We start from the raw sequence: 13,557 nt of genomic DNA, 5'->3' as shown, positions 1-13,557 counted from the left end.
GGAAGGGGAGAGGGCTGGCGCTGGCGGGCGCTGGGTGCCCGCGAGGAGGCAGGGGGAGGGCCGGGGCGGGGAGCAGGCGAAGCGCCATTGGCCCGAGCATCCGGGACCACCCCCGGCGCGCTGCTAGCCGCCCGCTGGGCAGGGGGACTCGCGCACGCCGCTCTGCGTTGACAGGGCCGGGCTACACCCGGGCCGCGCCGCGCGCGTGCGAGCCGGGCAAAGCCGCCAGCGCCCGTCGGGAGAGTGAAGGCTTGCAGCGCCCAACCCTGGGGAAGGTAACGCGCCGCGCCGGGGGCTGCGCAGTTTGCTCCGCCAGGCCGAGGGCCGGTGGCCAGAAGACGAGAGAGACGGCGAGGCGCGCTCCCTGCCCGGCAGCGACTCCGAGGTGCGCACTCGGGTTCCAGTCACTACTTTGCCCACTCGCTGTGTTACCTCGGGCAACTTTGTTTCCCTCTCTTGGTCTCTGCTTCCTTCTCTGTTAAGTGAGGGAGGTGGTGTAGAATGATGTTCCTTAGTCTTCCCAGTTCTAAAATGGGAACTGCGTTTTGGCACCGGGAAAGCTCCTTTCCTCAGTTTCCCACCTACTCCACAGCCACCTCCGCTGCCCAGGCGGCCAGGAAGCTGGGATGCCGGGGTAGGCGAGGGTTCTGCGGAGCTGTCGCGTTTTCTGGGGCTTTCAGGGACTGACCTGGGCTTGAGGCTGGGTGCTGGAGAGACCTGGCTGCAGAGTAACTGCCCCTCAGATTGCTCAGGTGCAGAAAGGTAGGAGCGTCAGGACCTGTTTACAGATGGGGTATTGGGAGGGGCCGGCCAGGGGATGATGATTTCTCCTTTGAAAATAGGACTCGTTTTGAATTTCTCTTCCATACCCACACCTCGTCCCACGGCGAGCTATAAACTACACGAGTGGGCTTTATCATCCTTCAAAGTGGAAAAACAACTGTTTTTAGCTTCTAAGACACAGGGCTCTACCAGCATATAGGAAGTGGGTCTCTCTTTCTCTGCACCCATCCTGCCGCTTCTTCCCTTTCCTTCCTCCTCTCTTTATAAATCCCTTCTGACCTTGAGGGGCTCCATTTCCTGCCTTAATGAAAAGTTCTTCTTTTCAGTTAGTGCTGGTTTGTGACCAGCAGCCTCCAGGGCTTTGGGCTCAGGGTTGAGATAGAAGCCTAGATAAGAACAGGCTGTGAGTCACACTGTCAGCCCGCTGAGCCACACAGCCCCGCAGGGATGTGCAGATGAAGCCCGGTGGGGCTTCAGACAGACAGACCCTGGAAGGCGGGGTGGATGCAAACTGCCATCCAGCTTCCCGTCCCCCTGTTGGCAGCCATTCCCCACCAGGATGGTGACCCCTGCTGTCTGCTGGATGGAGCAGCCAGATAGGGTAGGATGATTGAAAGGAGCTGAAGACTTGGCTGGATTTCTATAGAAGGTCTCCAGCATTTCCCTCCCCTCACTTTCCTCCACCCCTGAAGTTCTGCCTCTTCTCACCCATAGTGTGGTATCCAGGTGAAATCAGATTGCAGAACCCATCAAGAGCAGCTAGGAAGGAGAAGAGAAGGTGTGGGGACGGCAGTAGGGCAATGTTGACTGTTGTTTACTGGGCACTTACCATGGCTCAGACACTCCTTTGTATGTGATATATCCTTAATTCTCACAAAGTTACATGAGGGGTGATATACTATACTCTATTTTATAGGTGAGAAACAGGCTCAGAAAGATTGCTTCCTTGAGTCACTTAGCTAGGAAGTAGCATAGCTGGGATTCAAATCCAATCTCTGATTCTAAAACCTGTGTATTTTACACTTTCTTTGTGCTCCTTAAGTAAAAGCAAGCTGGAATAAGGACAGCAAAAATGTCTAACATTATTGAGTTCTCACCAGGTGTCAGGCACTATGCAAAACATCTTAGAGCTATTATGTCGTGTATGGTGCAGGAGTTTCCGTTATTCTGGAGGTAATCCGTGACTGCCTTAGCCTCTCAGCAGCAGTCCTGTTCTAGAAGGCCTACCCTAATCCTGCCCAGCTGCTAGTGCATGGGTGGGGCAGGGCCCTGTTTGCTTTATCCTAGAGGTGGTTTGGGGTCTAATGAAAGATTGATTGTCCACATCTGACCCGTTAGCCCTAACCGTTGGTTGGTGAATGATTCCACTGTCCCCTAAGAGGACTTTTTCAGATTTTGCTCAATAAACACTTGTGGAATGAATGAATTAGCACCTTGTGCAGAATAGTCTGCTGCCTTGTAGAAATGTGAGGCAGCCTAGGGGAAGCCCAGGTTCCACCATCTTCAAAACCCAGATGCTAGTCTAGGTGTTTCTCCTCTTTGGGGAGGTAGGGTGAACTGTGCCCTTGTAGGCTTCCAGAGCTCCCTGGTAATATGTTTGCTTGTCACCTGTTCTACAAAGAATTTTTAAACATACAGTAGATGAAGAAAAATGTGGCTTTTTTTTTTTTTTTTAAATTAAGAGGAGAACTTACTTGGTATTAATGAGGTTGTCTCTCTCTCAAAAGTTGGGGGGTATAAGATTATAATGTTTGTCTTAGGGCTTACCAAACTTTTCCATAGAAGATCCTGCAATGGAAGAGAAGACCAACGCGTGCTCCTGCACTTATGCAATTTTTTCATTTGATTTCATAATATATTGACTTTGATTTAAAAATGTAAAGTTTTTTTCTTTAAAATATCTGAATAAAACTGGTGTCCTGGCAGATTGTTGTATATTCTTAGGGGCTTCAAGTACCCAGATGGTGAAGTAGGACCAAGGTTCTAGAGGGCTTAGACTACTGTTTGAATTTTCCACAATCTGGTTCACAGTAATAGAGCTTCTCTAGTCCCTGGGGAGACATCCACTTTTTCCCACTTTTCGGAATGAAGAATGTTTTTAAAATAAAAATATCCTTTATTGTTTTTCTGGTTACCAAAACTAAACATATTCATTGCAGGAGAAAAAATAAGATCCAGATTAACATTAATAATAATACCAGGCCAGGTGCAGTGGCTAATGTCTGTAATCCCAGCACTTTGGGAGGCTGAGGCAAGTGGTTCACAAGGTCAGCAGTTCGAGACCAGCCTGGCCAATATGGTGAAACCCCATCTCTACTAAAAATACAAAACTTAGCTGGGCGTGGTGGCGTGCGCCTGTAGTCCCAGCTCAGTGAGAAACTCAGGAGGCTGAGGCAGGAGAATCTCATGAACTCGGGAGGCGGAGGTTGTGGTGAACTGAGATCATGTGACTGCACTACAGCCTGGGTGACAGAGCAAGACTCTATCTCTAATAATTATAATAATGATATCAATAAATCTATACTCAGAAATAAAGCAAAACTTGGGATATATCCTTCCAAATCTTTTTCTTTGCATCTATATTAATAAATTTTAAAAACACACAAGTAAATACAACCCTTTTGACTCAATTATTGTCAGAGCTAAGAGCTATCTCAGATTGTTTTTGAAAGAATGTAGAAAATAAATTATTAAAATTAAAAGCATCATGAAGGTTAATTTTGTTTGTGAGCCCCGAAGTTCACCCCTCATAATTTCCCTGTATTTATCTTCTGGGAGAGATGAGTGCTGGGCCATAGGGCTGCTGTTGAAAATGCAGGGTTGAACTGTACTCCTTGCTAAACATCTCAAATATAACAGAAGGTAGCTCTTTAGTGTTGCTGATGTGCCAAATTTGAGCAGAAAATTCACAAACTAATTTGCAGAAAATTCAAAAGGGACCTAGAGAAAGTCATTGCCCCAGCATTACATTTTGTTACCTGTGTGACCTTGGGCAAGACAGATGGCTTCTCTGAGCTGGTTTCCTCTTCTGTAAATTGATGATAATGAACAAATTCTATCCTCACTTACCAGAGTCACTATAAGGATCAAGTGTCAGATGCTATTGTTTGTTACTTGGATTGCATGCGTGTATGCTATTAATTTTTTTAAATTTTTAAATTTTTTATTATACTTTAAGTTCTAGGGTACATGTGCACAACGTGCAGGTTTGTTACATATGTATACATGTGCCATGTTGGTATGTTGCCCCCATTAACTCGTCATTTACATTAGTTATATCTCCTAATGCTATTCCTCTCCCCTCCCCCATCCCCACAATAGGCCCCGGTGTGTGATGTTCCCCTTCCTGTGTCCAAGTGATCTCATTGTTCAATTCCCACCTATGAGTGAGAACATGCGGTGTTTGGTTTTCTCATCTTGCAATAGTTTGCTGAGAATGATGGTTTTCAGCTGCATCCATGTCCCTACAAAGGACACAAACTCATTCTTTTTTATGGCTGCATAGTATTCCATGGTGTATATGTGCCACATTTTCTTAATCCAGTCTGTCACTGATGGACATTTGGGTTGATTCCAAGTCTTTGCTATTGTGAATAGTGCTGCCATAAACATAGTGTGCATATGTCTTTATAGCAGTATGATTTATAAACCTTTGGGTATATACCCAGTAATGGGGTGGCTGGGTCAAATGGTATTTCTAGTTCTAGATCCTTGAGGAATCGCCACACTGTTTTCCACAATGGTTGAACTAGTTTACAGTCCCACCAACAGTGTAAAAGTGTTCCTATTTCTCCACATCCTCTCCAGCACCTGTTGTTTCCTGATTTTTTAATGATTGCCATTCTAACTGATGTGAGATAGTATCTCATTGTGGTTTTGATTTGCATTTCTCTGATGGCCAGTGATGATGAGCATTTTTTCATGTGTCTGTTGGCTGTATGAATGTCTTCTTTTGAGAAGTGTCTGTTCATATCCTTTGCCCACTTTTTGATGGGGTTGTTTGTTTTTTTCTTGTAAATTTGTTTGAGTTCTTTATAGGTTCTGGATATTAGCCCTTTGTCAGATGAGTAGATTGCAAAAATTTTCTTCCATTCTGTAGGTTGCCTGTTCACTCTGATGGTAGTTTCTTTTGCTGTGCAGAAGCTCTTTAGTTTAATTAGATCCCATTTGTCAATTTTGACTTTTGTTGCTGTTGCTTTTGGTGTTTTAGACATGAAATCCTTGCCCATGCCTATGTCCTGAATGGTATTACCTAGGTTTTCTTCTAGGGTTTTTATGGTTTTAGGTCTAGCATTTAAGTCTCTAGTCCATCTTAAATTAATTGTCCTATAGGGAGTAAGGAAAGGATCCAGTTTCAGCTTTCTACTTATGGCTAGCCAATTTTCCCAGCACCATTTATTAAATAGGGAATCCTTTCCCCATTTCTTGTTTTTGTCAGGTTTGTCAAAGATCAGATGTCTGTAGATGTGTGGTATTATTTCTGAGGGCTCTGTTCTGTTCCATTGGTCTATATCTCTGTTTTGGTACCAGTACCATGCTGTTTTGGTTACTGTAGCCTTGTAGTATAGTTTGAAGTCAGGTAGTGTGATGCCTCCAGCTTTGTTCTTTTGGCTTAGGATTGTCTTGGCAATGTGGGCTCTTTTTTGGTTCCATATGAACTTTAAAGCAGTTTTTTCCAATTCTGTGAAGAAAGCCATTGATAGCTTAATGGGGATGGCATTGAATCTATAAATTACCTTGGGTAGTATGGCCATTTTCACAATATTGATTCTTCCTATCCATGAGCATGGTATGTTCTTCCATTTGTTTGTGTCCTCTTTTATTTCACTGAGCAGTGGTTTGTAGTTCTCCTTGAAGAGGTCCTTTACATCCCTTGTAAGGTGGATTCCTAGGTATTTCATTCTCTTTGAAGCTATTGTGAATGGGAGTTCATTCATGATTTGGCTCTCTGTTTGTCTGTTACTGCTGTATAAGAATGCTTGTGATTTTTGCACATTGATTTTGTATCCTGAGACTTTGCTGAAGTTGCTTATCAGCTTAAGGAGATTTTGGGCTGAGACGATGGTGTTTTCTAAATACACAATCATGTCATCTGCAAACAGGGACAATTTGACTTCTTGTTTTCTTAACTGAATACCCTTTATTTCTTCCTCTTGCCTGATTGCCCTGGCCAGAACTTCCAACACTATGTTGAATAGGAGTGGTGAGAGAGGGCATTCCTGTCTTGTGCCAGTTTTCAAAGGGAATGCTTCCAGTTTTTGCCCATTCAGTATGATATTGGCTGTGAGTTTGTCATAAATAGCTCTTCTTATTTTGAGATACATGCCATCAATACCGAATTTATTGAGAGTTTTTAGCATGAAGGGCTGTTGAATTTTGTCAAAAGCCTTTTCTGCATCTATTGAGATAATCATGTGGTTTTTGTCTTTGGTTCTGTTTAAGTGCTGGATTACGTTTATTGATTTGCATATGTTGAACCAGCCTTGCATCCCAGGGATGAAGCCCACTTGATCATGGTGGATAAGCTTTTTGATGTGCTGCTGGATTCGGTTTGCCAGTATTTTATTGAGGATTTTTGCATCGATGTTCATCAGGGATATTGGTCTAAAATTCTCCTTTTTTGTTGTGTCTCTGCCAGGCTTTGGTATCAGGGTGATATTGGCCTCATAAAATGAGGGAGGATTCCCTCTTTTTCTGTTGACTGGAATAGTTTCAGAAGGAATGGTACCAGCTCCTCCTTGTATGTCTGGTAGAATTCGGCTATGAATCCATCTGGTCCTGGACTTTTTTTGGTTGATAGGCTATTAATTATTGCCTCAATTTCAGAACCTGCTATTGGTCTATTCAGGGATTCAATTTCTTCCTGGTTTAGTCTTGGGAGGGTGTAATTGTCCAGGAAATTATTCATTCCTTATAGATTTTCTAGTTTATTTGCGTAGAGGTGTTTATAGTATTCTCTGATGGTAGTTTGTATTTCTGTGGGGTCGGTGGTGATATCCCCTTTATCATTTTTTATTGCATCTATTTGATTCTTCTCTCTTTTCTTCTTTATTAGTCTAGCTAGCGGTCTATCAATTTTGTTGATCTTTTAAAAAAAAACCAGCTCCTGGATTCATTGATTTTTTGTAGAGTTTTTTGTGTCTCTATCTCCTTCAGTTGTGCTCTGATCTTAGTTGTTTCTTGCCTTCTGCTAGCTTTTGAATGTGTTTGCTCTTGCTTCTCTAGTTCTTTTAATTGTGATGTTAGGGTGTCAATTTTAGATCTTTCCTACTTTCTCTTATGGGCATTTAGCGCTATAAATTTCCCTCTATACACTGCTTTAAATGTGTCCCAGAGATTCTGGTATGTTGTATCTTTGTTCTAATTGGTTTCAAAGACCATCTTTATTTCTGCCTTCATTTAGTTATGTATTCAGTAGTCATTCAGGAGCAGGTTGTTCAGTTTCCATGTAGTTGAGCGGTTTTGATTGAGTTTCCTAGTCCTGAGTTCTAGTTTGATTGCACTGTGGTCTGAGAGACAGTTTGTTATAATTTCTGTTCTTGGACATTTGCTGAGGAGTGCTTTACTTCCAACTATGTGGTCAATTTTGGAATAAGTGCAATGTGGTGCTGAGAAGAATGTATATTCTGTTGATTTGGGGTGGAAAGTTCTGTATATATCTATTAGGTCTGCTTGGTGATGAGTTGAGTTCAATTCCTGGATATCCTTGTTAACTTTCTGTCTCGTTGATCTGTCTAATGTTGACAGTGGGGTGTTAAAGTCTCCCATTATTATTGTGTGGGAGTCTAAGTCTCTTTGTAAGTCTCTAAGGACTTGCTTTATGAATCTGGGTTCTCCTGTATTGGGTGCATATATATTTAGGATAGTTAGCTCTTCCTGATGTATTGATGCCTTTACCATTATGTAATTGCCTTCTTTGTGTCTTTTGATCTTTGATGGTTTAAAGTCTGTTTTATCAGAGACTAGGATTGCAACCCCTGCTTTTTTTTGTTTTCCATTTTTTGGTAGATCTTCCTCCATCCCTTTATTTTGAGCCTGTGTGTGTCTCTGCATGTGAGATGGGTCTCTTGAATACAGCAAACTGATGGGTCTTGACTCTTTATCCAGTTTGCCAGTCTGTATGTTTTAATTGGAGCATTTAGTCCATTTTCATTTAAGGTTAATATTGTTATGTGTGAACTTGATCCATTATGATATTAGCTGGTTATTTTGCTGGTTAGTTAATGCAGTTTCTTCCTAGCATTGATCGACTTTACATTTTGGCATGTTTTTGCAATGGCTGGTACTGGTTGTTCCTTTCCACGTTTAGTGCTTCCTTCAGGATCTCTTGTAGGGCAGGCCTGGTGGTGACAAAATCTCTAAGTATTTGCTTGTCTGTAAAGGATTTTATTTCTCCTTCACTTATGAAACTTAGTTTGGCTGGATATGAAATTCTGGGTTTAAAATTCTTCTCTTTAAGAATGTTGAATTTTGGCCCCCAGTCTCTCTGGCTTATAGAGTTTCTGCCAAGAGATCTGCTGTTAGTCTGATGGGCTTCCCTTTGTAGGTAACCCGACCTTTCTCTCTGGCTGCCCTTAACATTTTTTTCTTCATTTCAACCTTGGTGAATCTGACGATTATGTGTCTTGGGGTTGCTTTTCTCGAGGAGTATCTTTGTGGCGTTCTCTGTATTTCCTGAATTTGGATGTTGGCCTGCCTTACTAGGTTGGGGAAGCTCTCCTGGATGATATACTGTAGAGTGTTTTCTAACTTGGTTCCATTTTCCCCGTCACTTTCAGGCACACCAATCAGACGTAGATTTGGTCTTTTCACATAGTCCCATATTTCTTGGAGGCTTTGTTCATTTCTTTTTACTCTTTTTTCTCTATACTTCTCTTCTAGCTTCATTTCATTCATTTGATCTTCAATCACTGATACTCTTTCTTCCAGTTGATCGAGTTGGTTACTGAAGCTTGTGCATTTGTCACGTAGTTCTCGTGTCATGGTTTTCATCTCTATCGGTTCTTTTAAGGTCTTCTCTGCATTGATTATTCTAGTTATCCATTCATCCATTCTTTGTTCAAGGTTTTTAGTTTATTTGCGCTGGTTACGTAGTTCCTCCTTTAGCTCTGAGAAGTTTGATGGACTGAAGCCTTCTTCTCTCAACTTGTCAAAGTCATTCTCCATCCAGCTTTTTTCCGTTGCTGCGATGAGCTCTGTTCCTTCGGAGGGGTAGATGTGCTCTGATTTTTTGAATTTCCAGCTTTTCTGCACTGCTTTTTCCCCATCTTTGTGGTTTTATCTGCCTTTGATCTTTGATGATGGTGACGTACCGATGGGGTTTTGGTATGGGTGTCCTTTCTGTTTGTTAGTTTTCCTTCTAATAGTCAGGACCCTCATCTGCAGGTCTGTTGGAGTTTGCTTGAGGTCCACTCCAGACCCTGTTTGCCTGGGTGTCAGCAGCAGAGGCTGCAGAAGATAGAATATTGCTGAACAGCAAATGTTGCTATCTGATTCTTGCTCTGGAAGCTTCGTCTCAGGGGTGTACCCAGCCATGTGAGGTGTGAGGTGTTGGTCTGCACCTAGTGGGGGATGTCTCCCAGTTAGGCTACTCAGGGGTCAGGGACCCACTTGAGCAGGCAGTCTGTCCGTTCTCAGATCTCAACCTCCGTGCTGGGAGAACCACTGCTCTCTTCAAAGCTGTCAGACAGGGACTTTTACATCTGCAGAGGTTTCTGCTGCTTTTTGTTTAGCTATGCCCTGTCCCCAGAGGTGGAGTCTACAGAGGCAGGCAGGCCTCCTTGAGCTGTGGTGGGCTCCACCCAATTCGAGATTCCCGGAGGCTTTGTTTACCTACTTAAGCCTCAGCAATGGCGGGCGCCTCTCCCCCAGCATCACTGCCGTCTTGCAGTTAGATCTCCGACTGCTGTGCTAGCAATGAGGGAGGCTCCGTGGGTGTGGGACCCTCCTGGCCAGGTGTGGGATATAATCTCCTGGTGTGCCATTTGCTAAGACCCTTGGTAAAGTGCAGTATTAGGGTGGGAGTTACCTGATTTTCCAGGTGTTGTGTTTCTCAATTTCCCTTGGCTAGGTAAAGGAATTCCCTTCCACCTTGTGCTTCCCAGGTGAGGCAGTGCCTCACCCTCCTTCAGTTCTCGCTGGTTGGGCTGTACCCGTGGACCAGCATCGACTGTCCGACATGCCCCAGTGAGATGAACCCAGTACCTCAGTTGGAAATGCAGAAATCACCCATCTTCTGTGTCGCTAACGCTGGGAGCTGGAGGCTGGAGCTGTTCCTATTCGGCCATCTTGGGTGCCCCCCTGCTCTTAATATTTTTAAAATGTTTAAACATAGAGGCAATAAAAACATCAGTCTTTATAAAATTCTGGAATCCAACTCTTGGTATTAGTAGGACTTAATTATGATATAAATGCTCTATTAGGACTCAAGTTTTCTTCAAAGAATGTAGGTTTCCTTGGTGGCTAGTATCTCATTGATCTTCATCACAATCCTGAACAGAAGAGGACAGAAGATAGTCCCATTTTATAGAATGAAAGCAGGCTTCCCACTCGAGGGAGTTGTTGTTCAGTTACACAGGGAGTCTCAGAGCTCCTGGGAGCTGTCTTGAGTTGCCCTAAGCAAGGCAGAGGCTTGCTAGGAGGAAGCAATGAAAGTAACTGGAAAGGCAGTGTACCCATGGGGGCATGTGAGTGCTAGTAGCCATTGCCTCAAGGACTGCTCTTTGGCATGTGCTGTGCTCCTGGCTGCTCTAAGGAGACAATGGGCCCTGCATTGGGAGGCAGGTGGCTTGGTTTCAACTTCTGCATCTGTCAAAGACAATCTGCAATCTGGGTTTAGTCACACTTTCTCCCTGAGCCTTGGTTTCTTTATAAAGTTAGAGAGTTGGACCAGATAAGGTTCCTTCCAGTCTTAAAAATCTGATTCTGGGTTATTTTCTATTCATGGTTACAAGTTGAAGTCTGGTAGAGAATTTCCACATCCAGATGAATCAGATGTCAGAAAATGTTTCCACTTTCTGTTGCTTCAAGCTTTTGATGCCTCCTCCTTATTTTCTAAGGGTCTCCTCTATTGACTGCCCTCATGCGGGACACATGATCGACAGATCATTGAGAGGAGAGTGGTTTCTGCTCATTTACTTGTTGTTATTAATCTGTAACCTCTTGAGATTGTTAGGAGAACTGCTTTGAGAGAATTGGGGGAAGGTAGGTTGGCAGAAATACAGTATAATGAAAACAGGTTTAAAAAATGGTAATAAAGCCATGTGTTTCACTAAATATTTGCCTCTTAAGTCACTAAATACAGTATTTTTCCCTAGTGCCCATTTGGGCACTTGGACCTGTGCTAGAACTTTTGCAGAATGTGGGAGAAGCACATGACCTCACTCTTAAGTGGCTCAGACCTGGAGAGGGGGAGAAAGAGAAGGAAAAAGGGAGCAAAGAGACGTGCAGCTGCGGTTGGAATAGGATGGAGATGAAAAGAACAATTTGGGAAAAGATTGAGCTCCTGAGGACTTAGACTTTGTGGTTTATTTCCGTATCCACATAGCCTGGCACTGTTCCTGGCACTCAATGGGAACTTAGTATAAGTATTTTAAATTAATTAGGAAATGAACAAATAAAAGAATGAATGAATCACTCTGCTGAAATGTGGTGCAATGTCCTCAGATGACTGCAGTGACTTCTTCACATATGTGAACTACCTGCAAACTACAAAAACACTTTCCTATGTGTCATCCCTTGTATTGATGATTGAGATAAAAGAAGTCAAAATAAGAGCATTTCCTAATGTTATACTTTCTAAACACTTTGTAACTAGTAGTATAGGTTTGGTTTATTATTCCTAGATAAGTTGTCCTCTTTCTATAAATGCATCAGGAAATATTTGGGGGTAGGTGGATATAAGACCTAGCAAACAATTCCACATATTTGCCTTCTGAATTAGAGAGGGGAAGAAAGGCATCACTTGATTTCTGAGTGAATATAAGTTTCTTTTTTTCCTTTGCAGAAGCATTGTTTCACTGTAAGTCTTGACAGAATGGATGCCAGCGCCACTAGCTTCTGATTAGACAGATGTGTTTTGTGCTGCCATCCCTCCCAGCCACAGGCGCCTGGGCTCTCCTGCCTCTGGCTGAGTCACTTGATTAAAACACAGGGCTGTGAGGCTGAGGGCATGGGCTGGATCCCAGGCCAAGCTAAGTTGCTCAGTCAAATCTATTCCCTGACAATTCCCATTCCCTCTGCCAGTGATCTGTGTTGGGAGCAAGGCTGAGCTGTAGTGTGTTAGATTTCTTAGGGCAGATTCTTTACCACTGTTGGTTTTAGACTAGTCATTTGAGTTTTATAAAAGGTTTGGGTTTTCAGTTTTGTTTTTTTTTTTTGTAGAGATGGAATCTCACTGTGTTGCTCAGGCTGGTCTTGAACTCCTGGGCTCAAGCAGTCTTCCCACCTTGGCTGCCCAAAACACTGGGGTTACAGGCATGAGCCACCACACCCAGCCCCTTTTCTTTTAGTTATAGTCTAGGGTTGTTTCAGTTCTGCTGTTTTGGAACATGTTCAGGGTTTTCATCCTGAGATCTTTGCTATCCCCAAGACTGCAACTATTGTCATAGCATATAATTCCCTCCATGTGTCTATAAGATTTGTTTTACAAGATCAGATTTGTTTTACAAGATTGTTTAGAGGGTTAAATGTGTCTATAAGATTTGTTTTACAAGATCAGATTTGTTTTACAAGATTGTTTAGAGGGTTAAATATGGTTCTGTATTTAGTGAAAACCAGCAAAAACAGATTGAGATGCTGTTGCTGAGTGATTGACCGAAGACTTACCAGCCAAGGACTCACCACCTCATTCCTATCTGGTGCTACTATTGATTTAACTACAATTTCTACATGACATCTTCAAGGTAAGTTATGAATAGTTGGAGCCACAGGCATTCAATCTGCAAATACGATAGATCTACTGCTATTATGGCACCTAGAGATAGTAACTGGTTAGGTAGATTCATTTTCTTCAGTTATTTTAAAGGTATTTTACCTGATCTGGTATTTTTGGTTGCTAATGTAACACACTGTATCATGTCTAAATGCTTCAGACTGTTTTTTTCCAACCCTGTGAGGCAAGGGAATGATGAGGATGTGTGACATTTACTGAGCACTTACTATGTACCAGGCAGTATTCCAAGCACTGTACCTACATCAATTTATTTAATCCTCACAATAATCTATTACTGATACTATTTTTGGTACTATGATTGTTTCTATTTTATGATGAGGAAATTGAGGCCCATATAAATTAAATAACTTGTCCAAGGTGACACAGCCAATAAGAAGAACAACAGAGATTTGAATCCAGGCAGTCTGATTCCAGAGCCCATGCCTTGGATCATTGGAAGATAATCTGATACGATTGTATGCTATCTGTACCCTACTTGTATTCTACTCTTCTGTTCATGAAATCACGGAGCTGTAAAGTGAGTTCTAGATGCAGAATGAGGGTACATAGCTTGGGATAGTGTTTCGACTACACAGGATAAGCCTTGAAAATGGGCTTGTTGCAAAAATTTAGAAAATTTTGTTACACAGAGATAGTAATAATTAATAAAGTTTAAGTATTTCAGGAAGTATTAGAGGGTGACACCAGACTACAAAGTGATGAGTCAGCAACTTAGTATACTATTTAAGAATCAACACCACCTGGAATGTAGTAACTGAAGTGTTGCATTTAGGAAGTTGAATACAGGTAAATCACATAATTTATAGTCCTTTACTTAGAAG

The 13,557-nt window shown here is 42.6% G+C and overlaps 1 protein-coding gene across 11 annotated transcripts in view; it reads left to right on the top strand.

Moving 5' to 3' along the window:
• Window positions 1-13,557, top strand: part of SYTL2 (synaptotagmin like 2) — a 161,740-nt gene that overhangs the window by 40,820 nt on the left and 107,363 nt on the right. For 4 of the 11 annotated variants that reach the window (XM_050755781.1, XM_050755779.1, XM_050755780.1 and 1 more), the window contains exon 1: window positions 200-385. The exons of 4 other annotated variants lie outside the window; for them this stretch is intronic. The gene's annotated coding sequence lies outside the window, so the exon portion shown is untranslated. Of the gene's footprint in view, window positions 1-154; window positions 386-13,557 lie in introns of those variants that run through there. 3 more of the 11 variants (XM_050755786.1, XM_050755783.1, XM_050755778.1) reach the window with 2 other exon arrangements.

This window comes from Macaca thibetana, chromosome 14 (genome assembly GCF_024542745.1).
Source record: "Macaca thibetana thibetana isolate TM-01 chromosome 14, ASM2454274v1, whole genome shotgun sequence".
Classification (NCBI taxonomy): domain Eukaryota; kingdom Metazoa; phylum Chordata; class Mammalia; order Primates; family Cercopithecidae; genus Macaca; species Macaca thibetana.
This window is presented reverse-complemented; position numbering and strand designations above follow the sequence as displayed.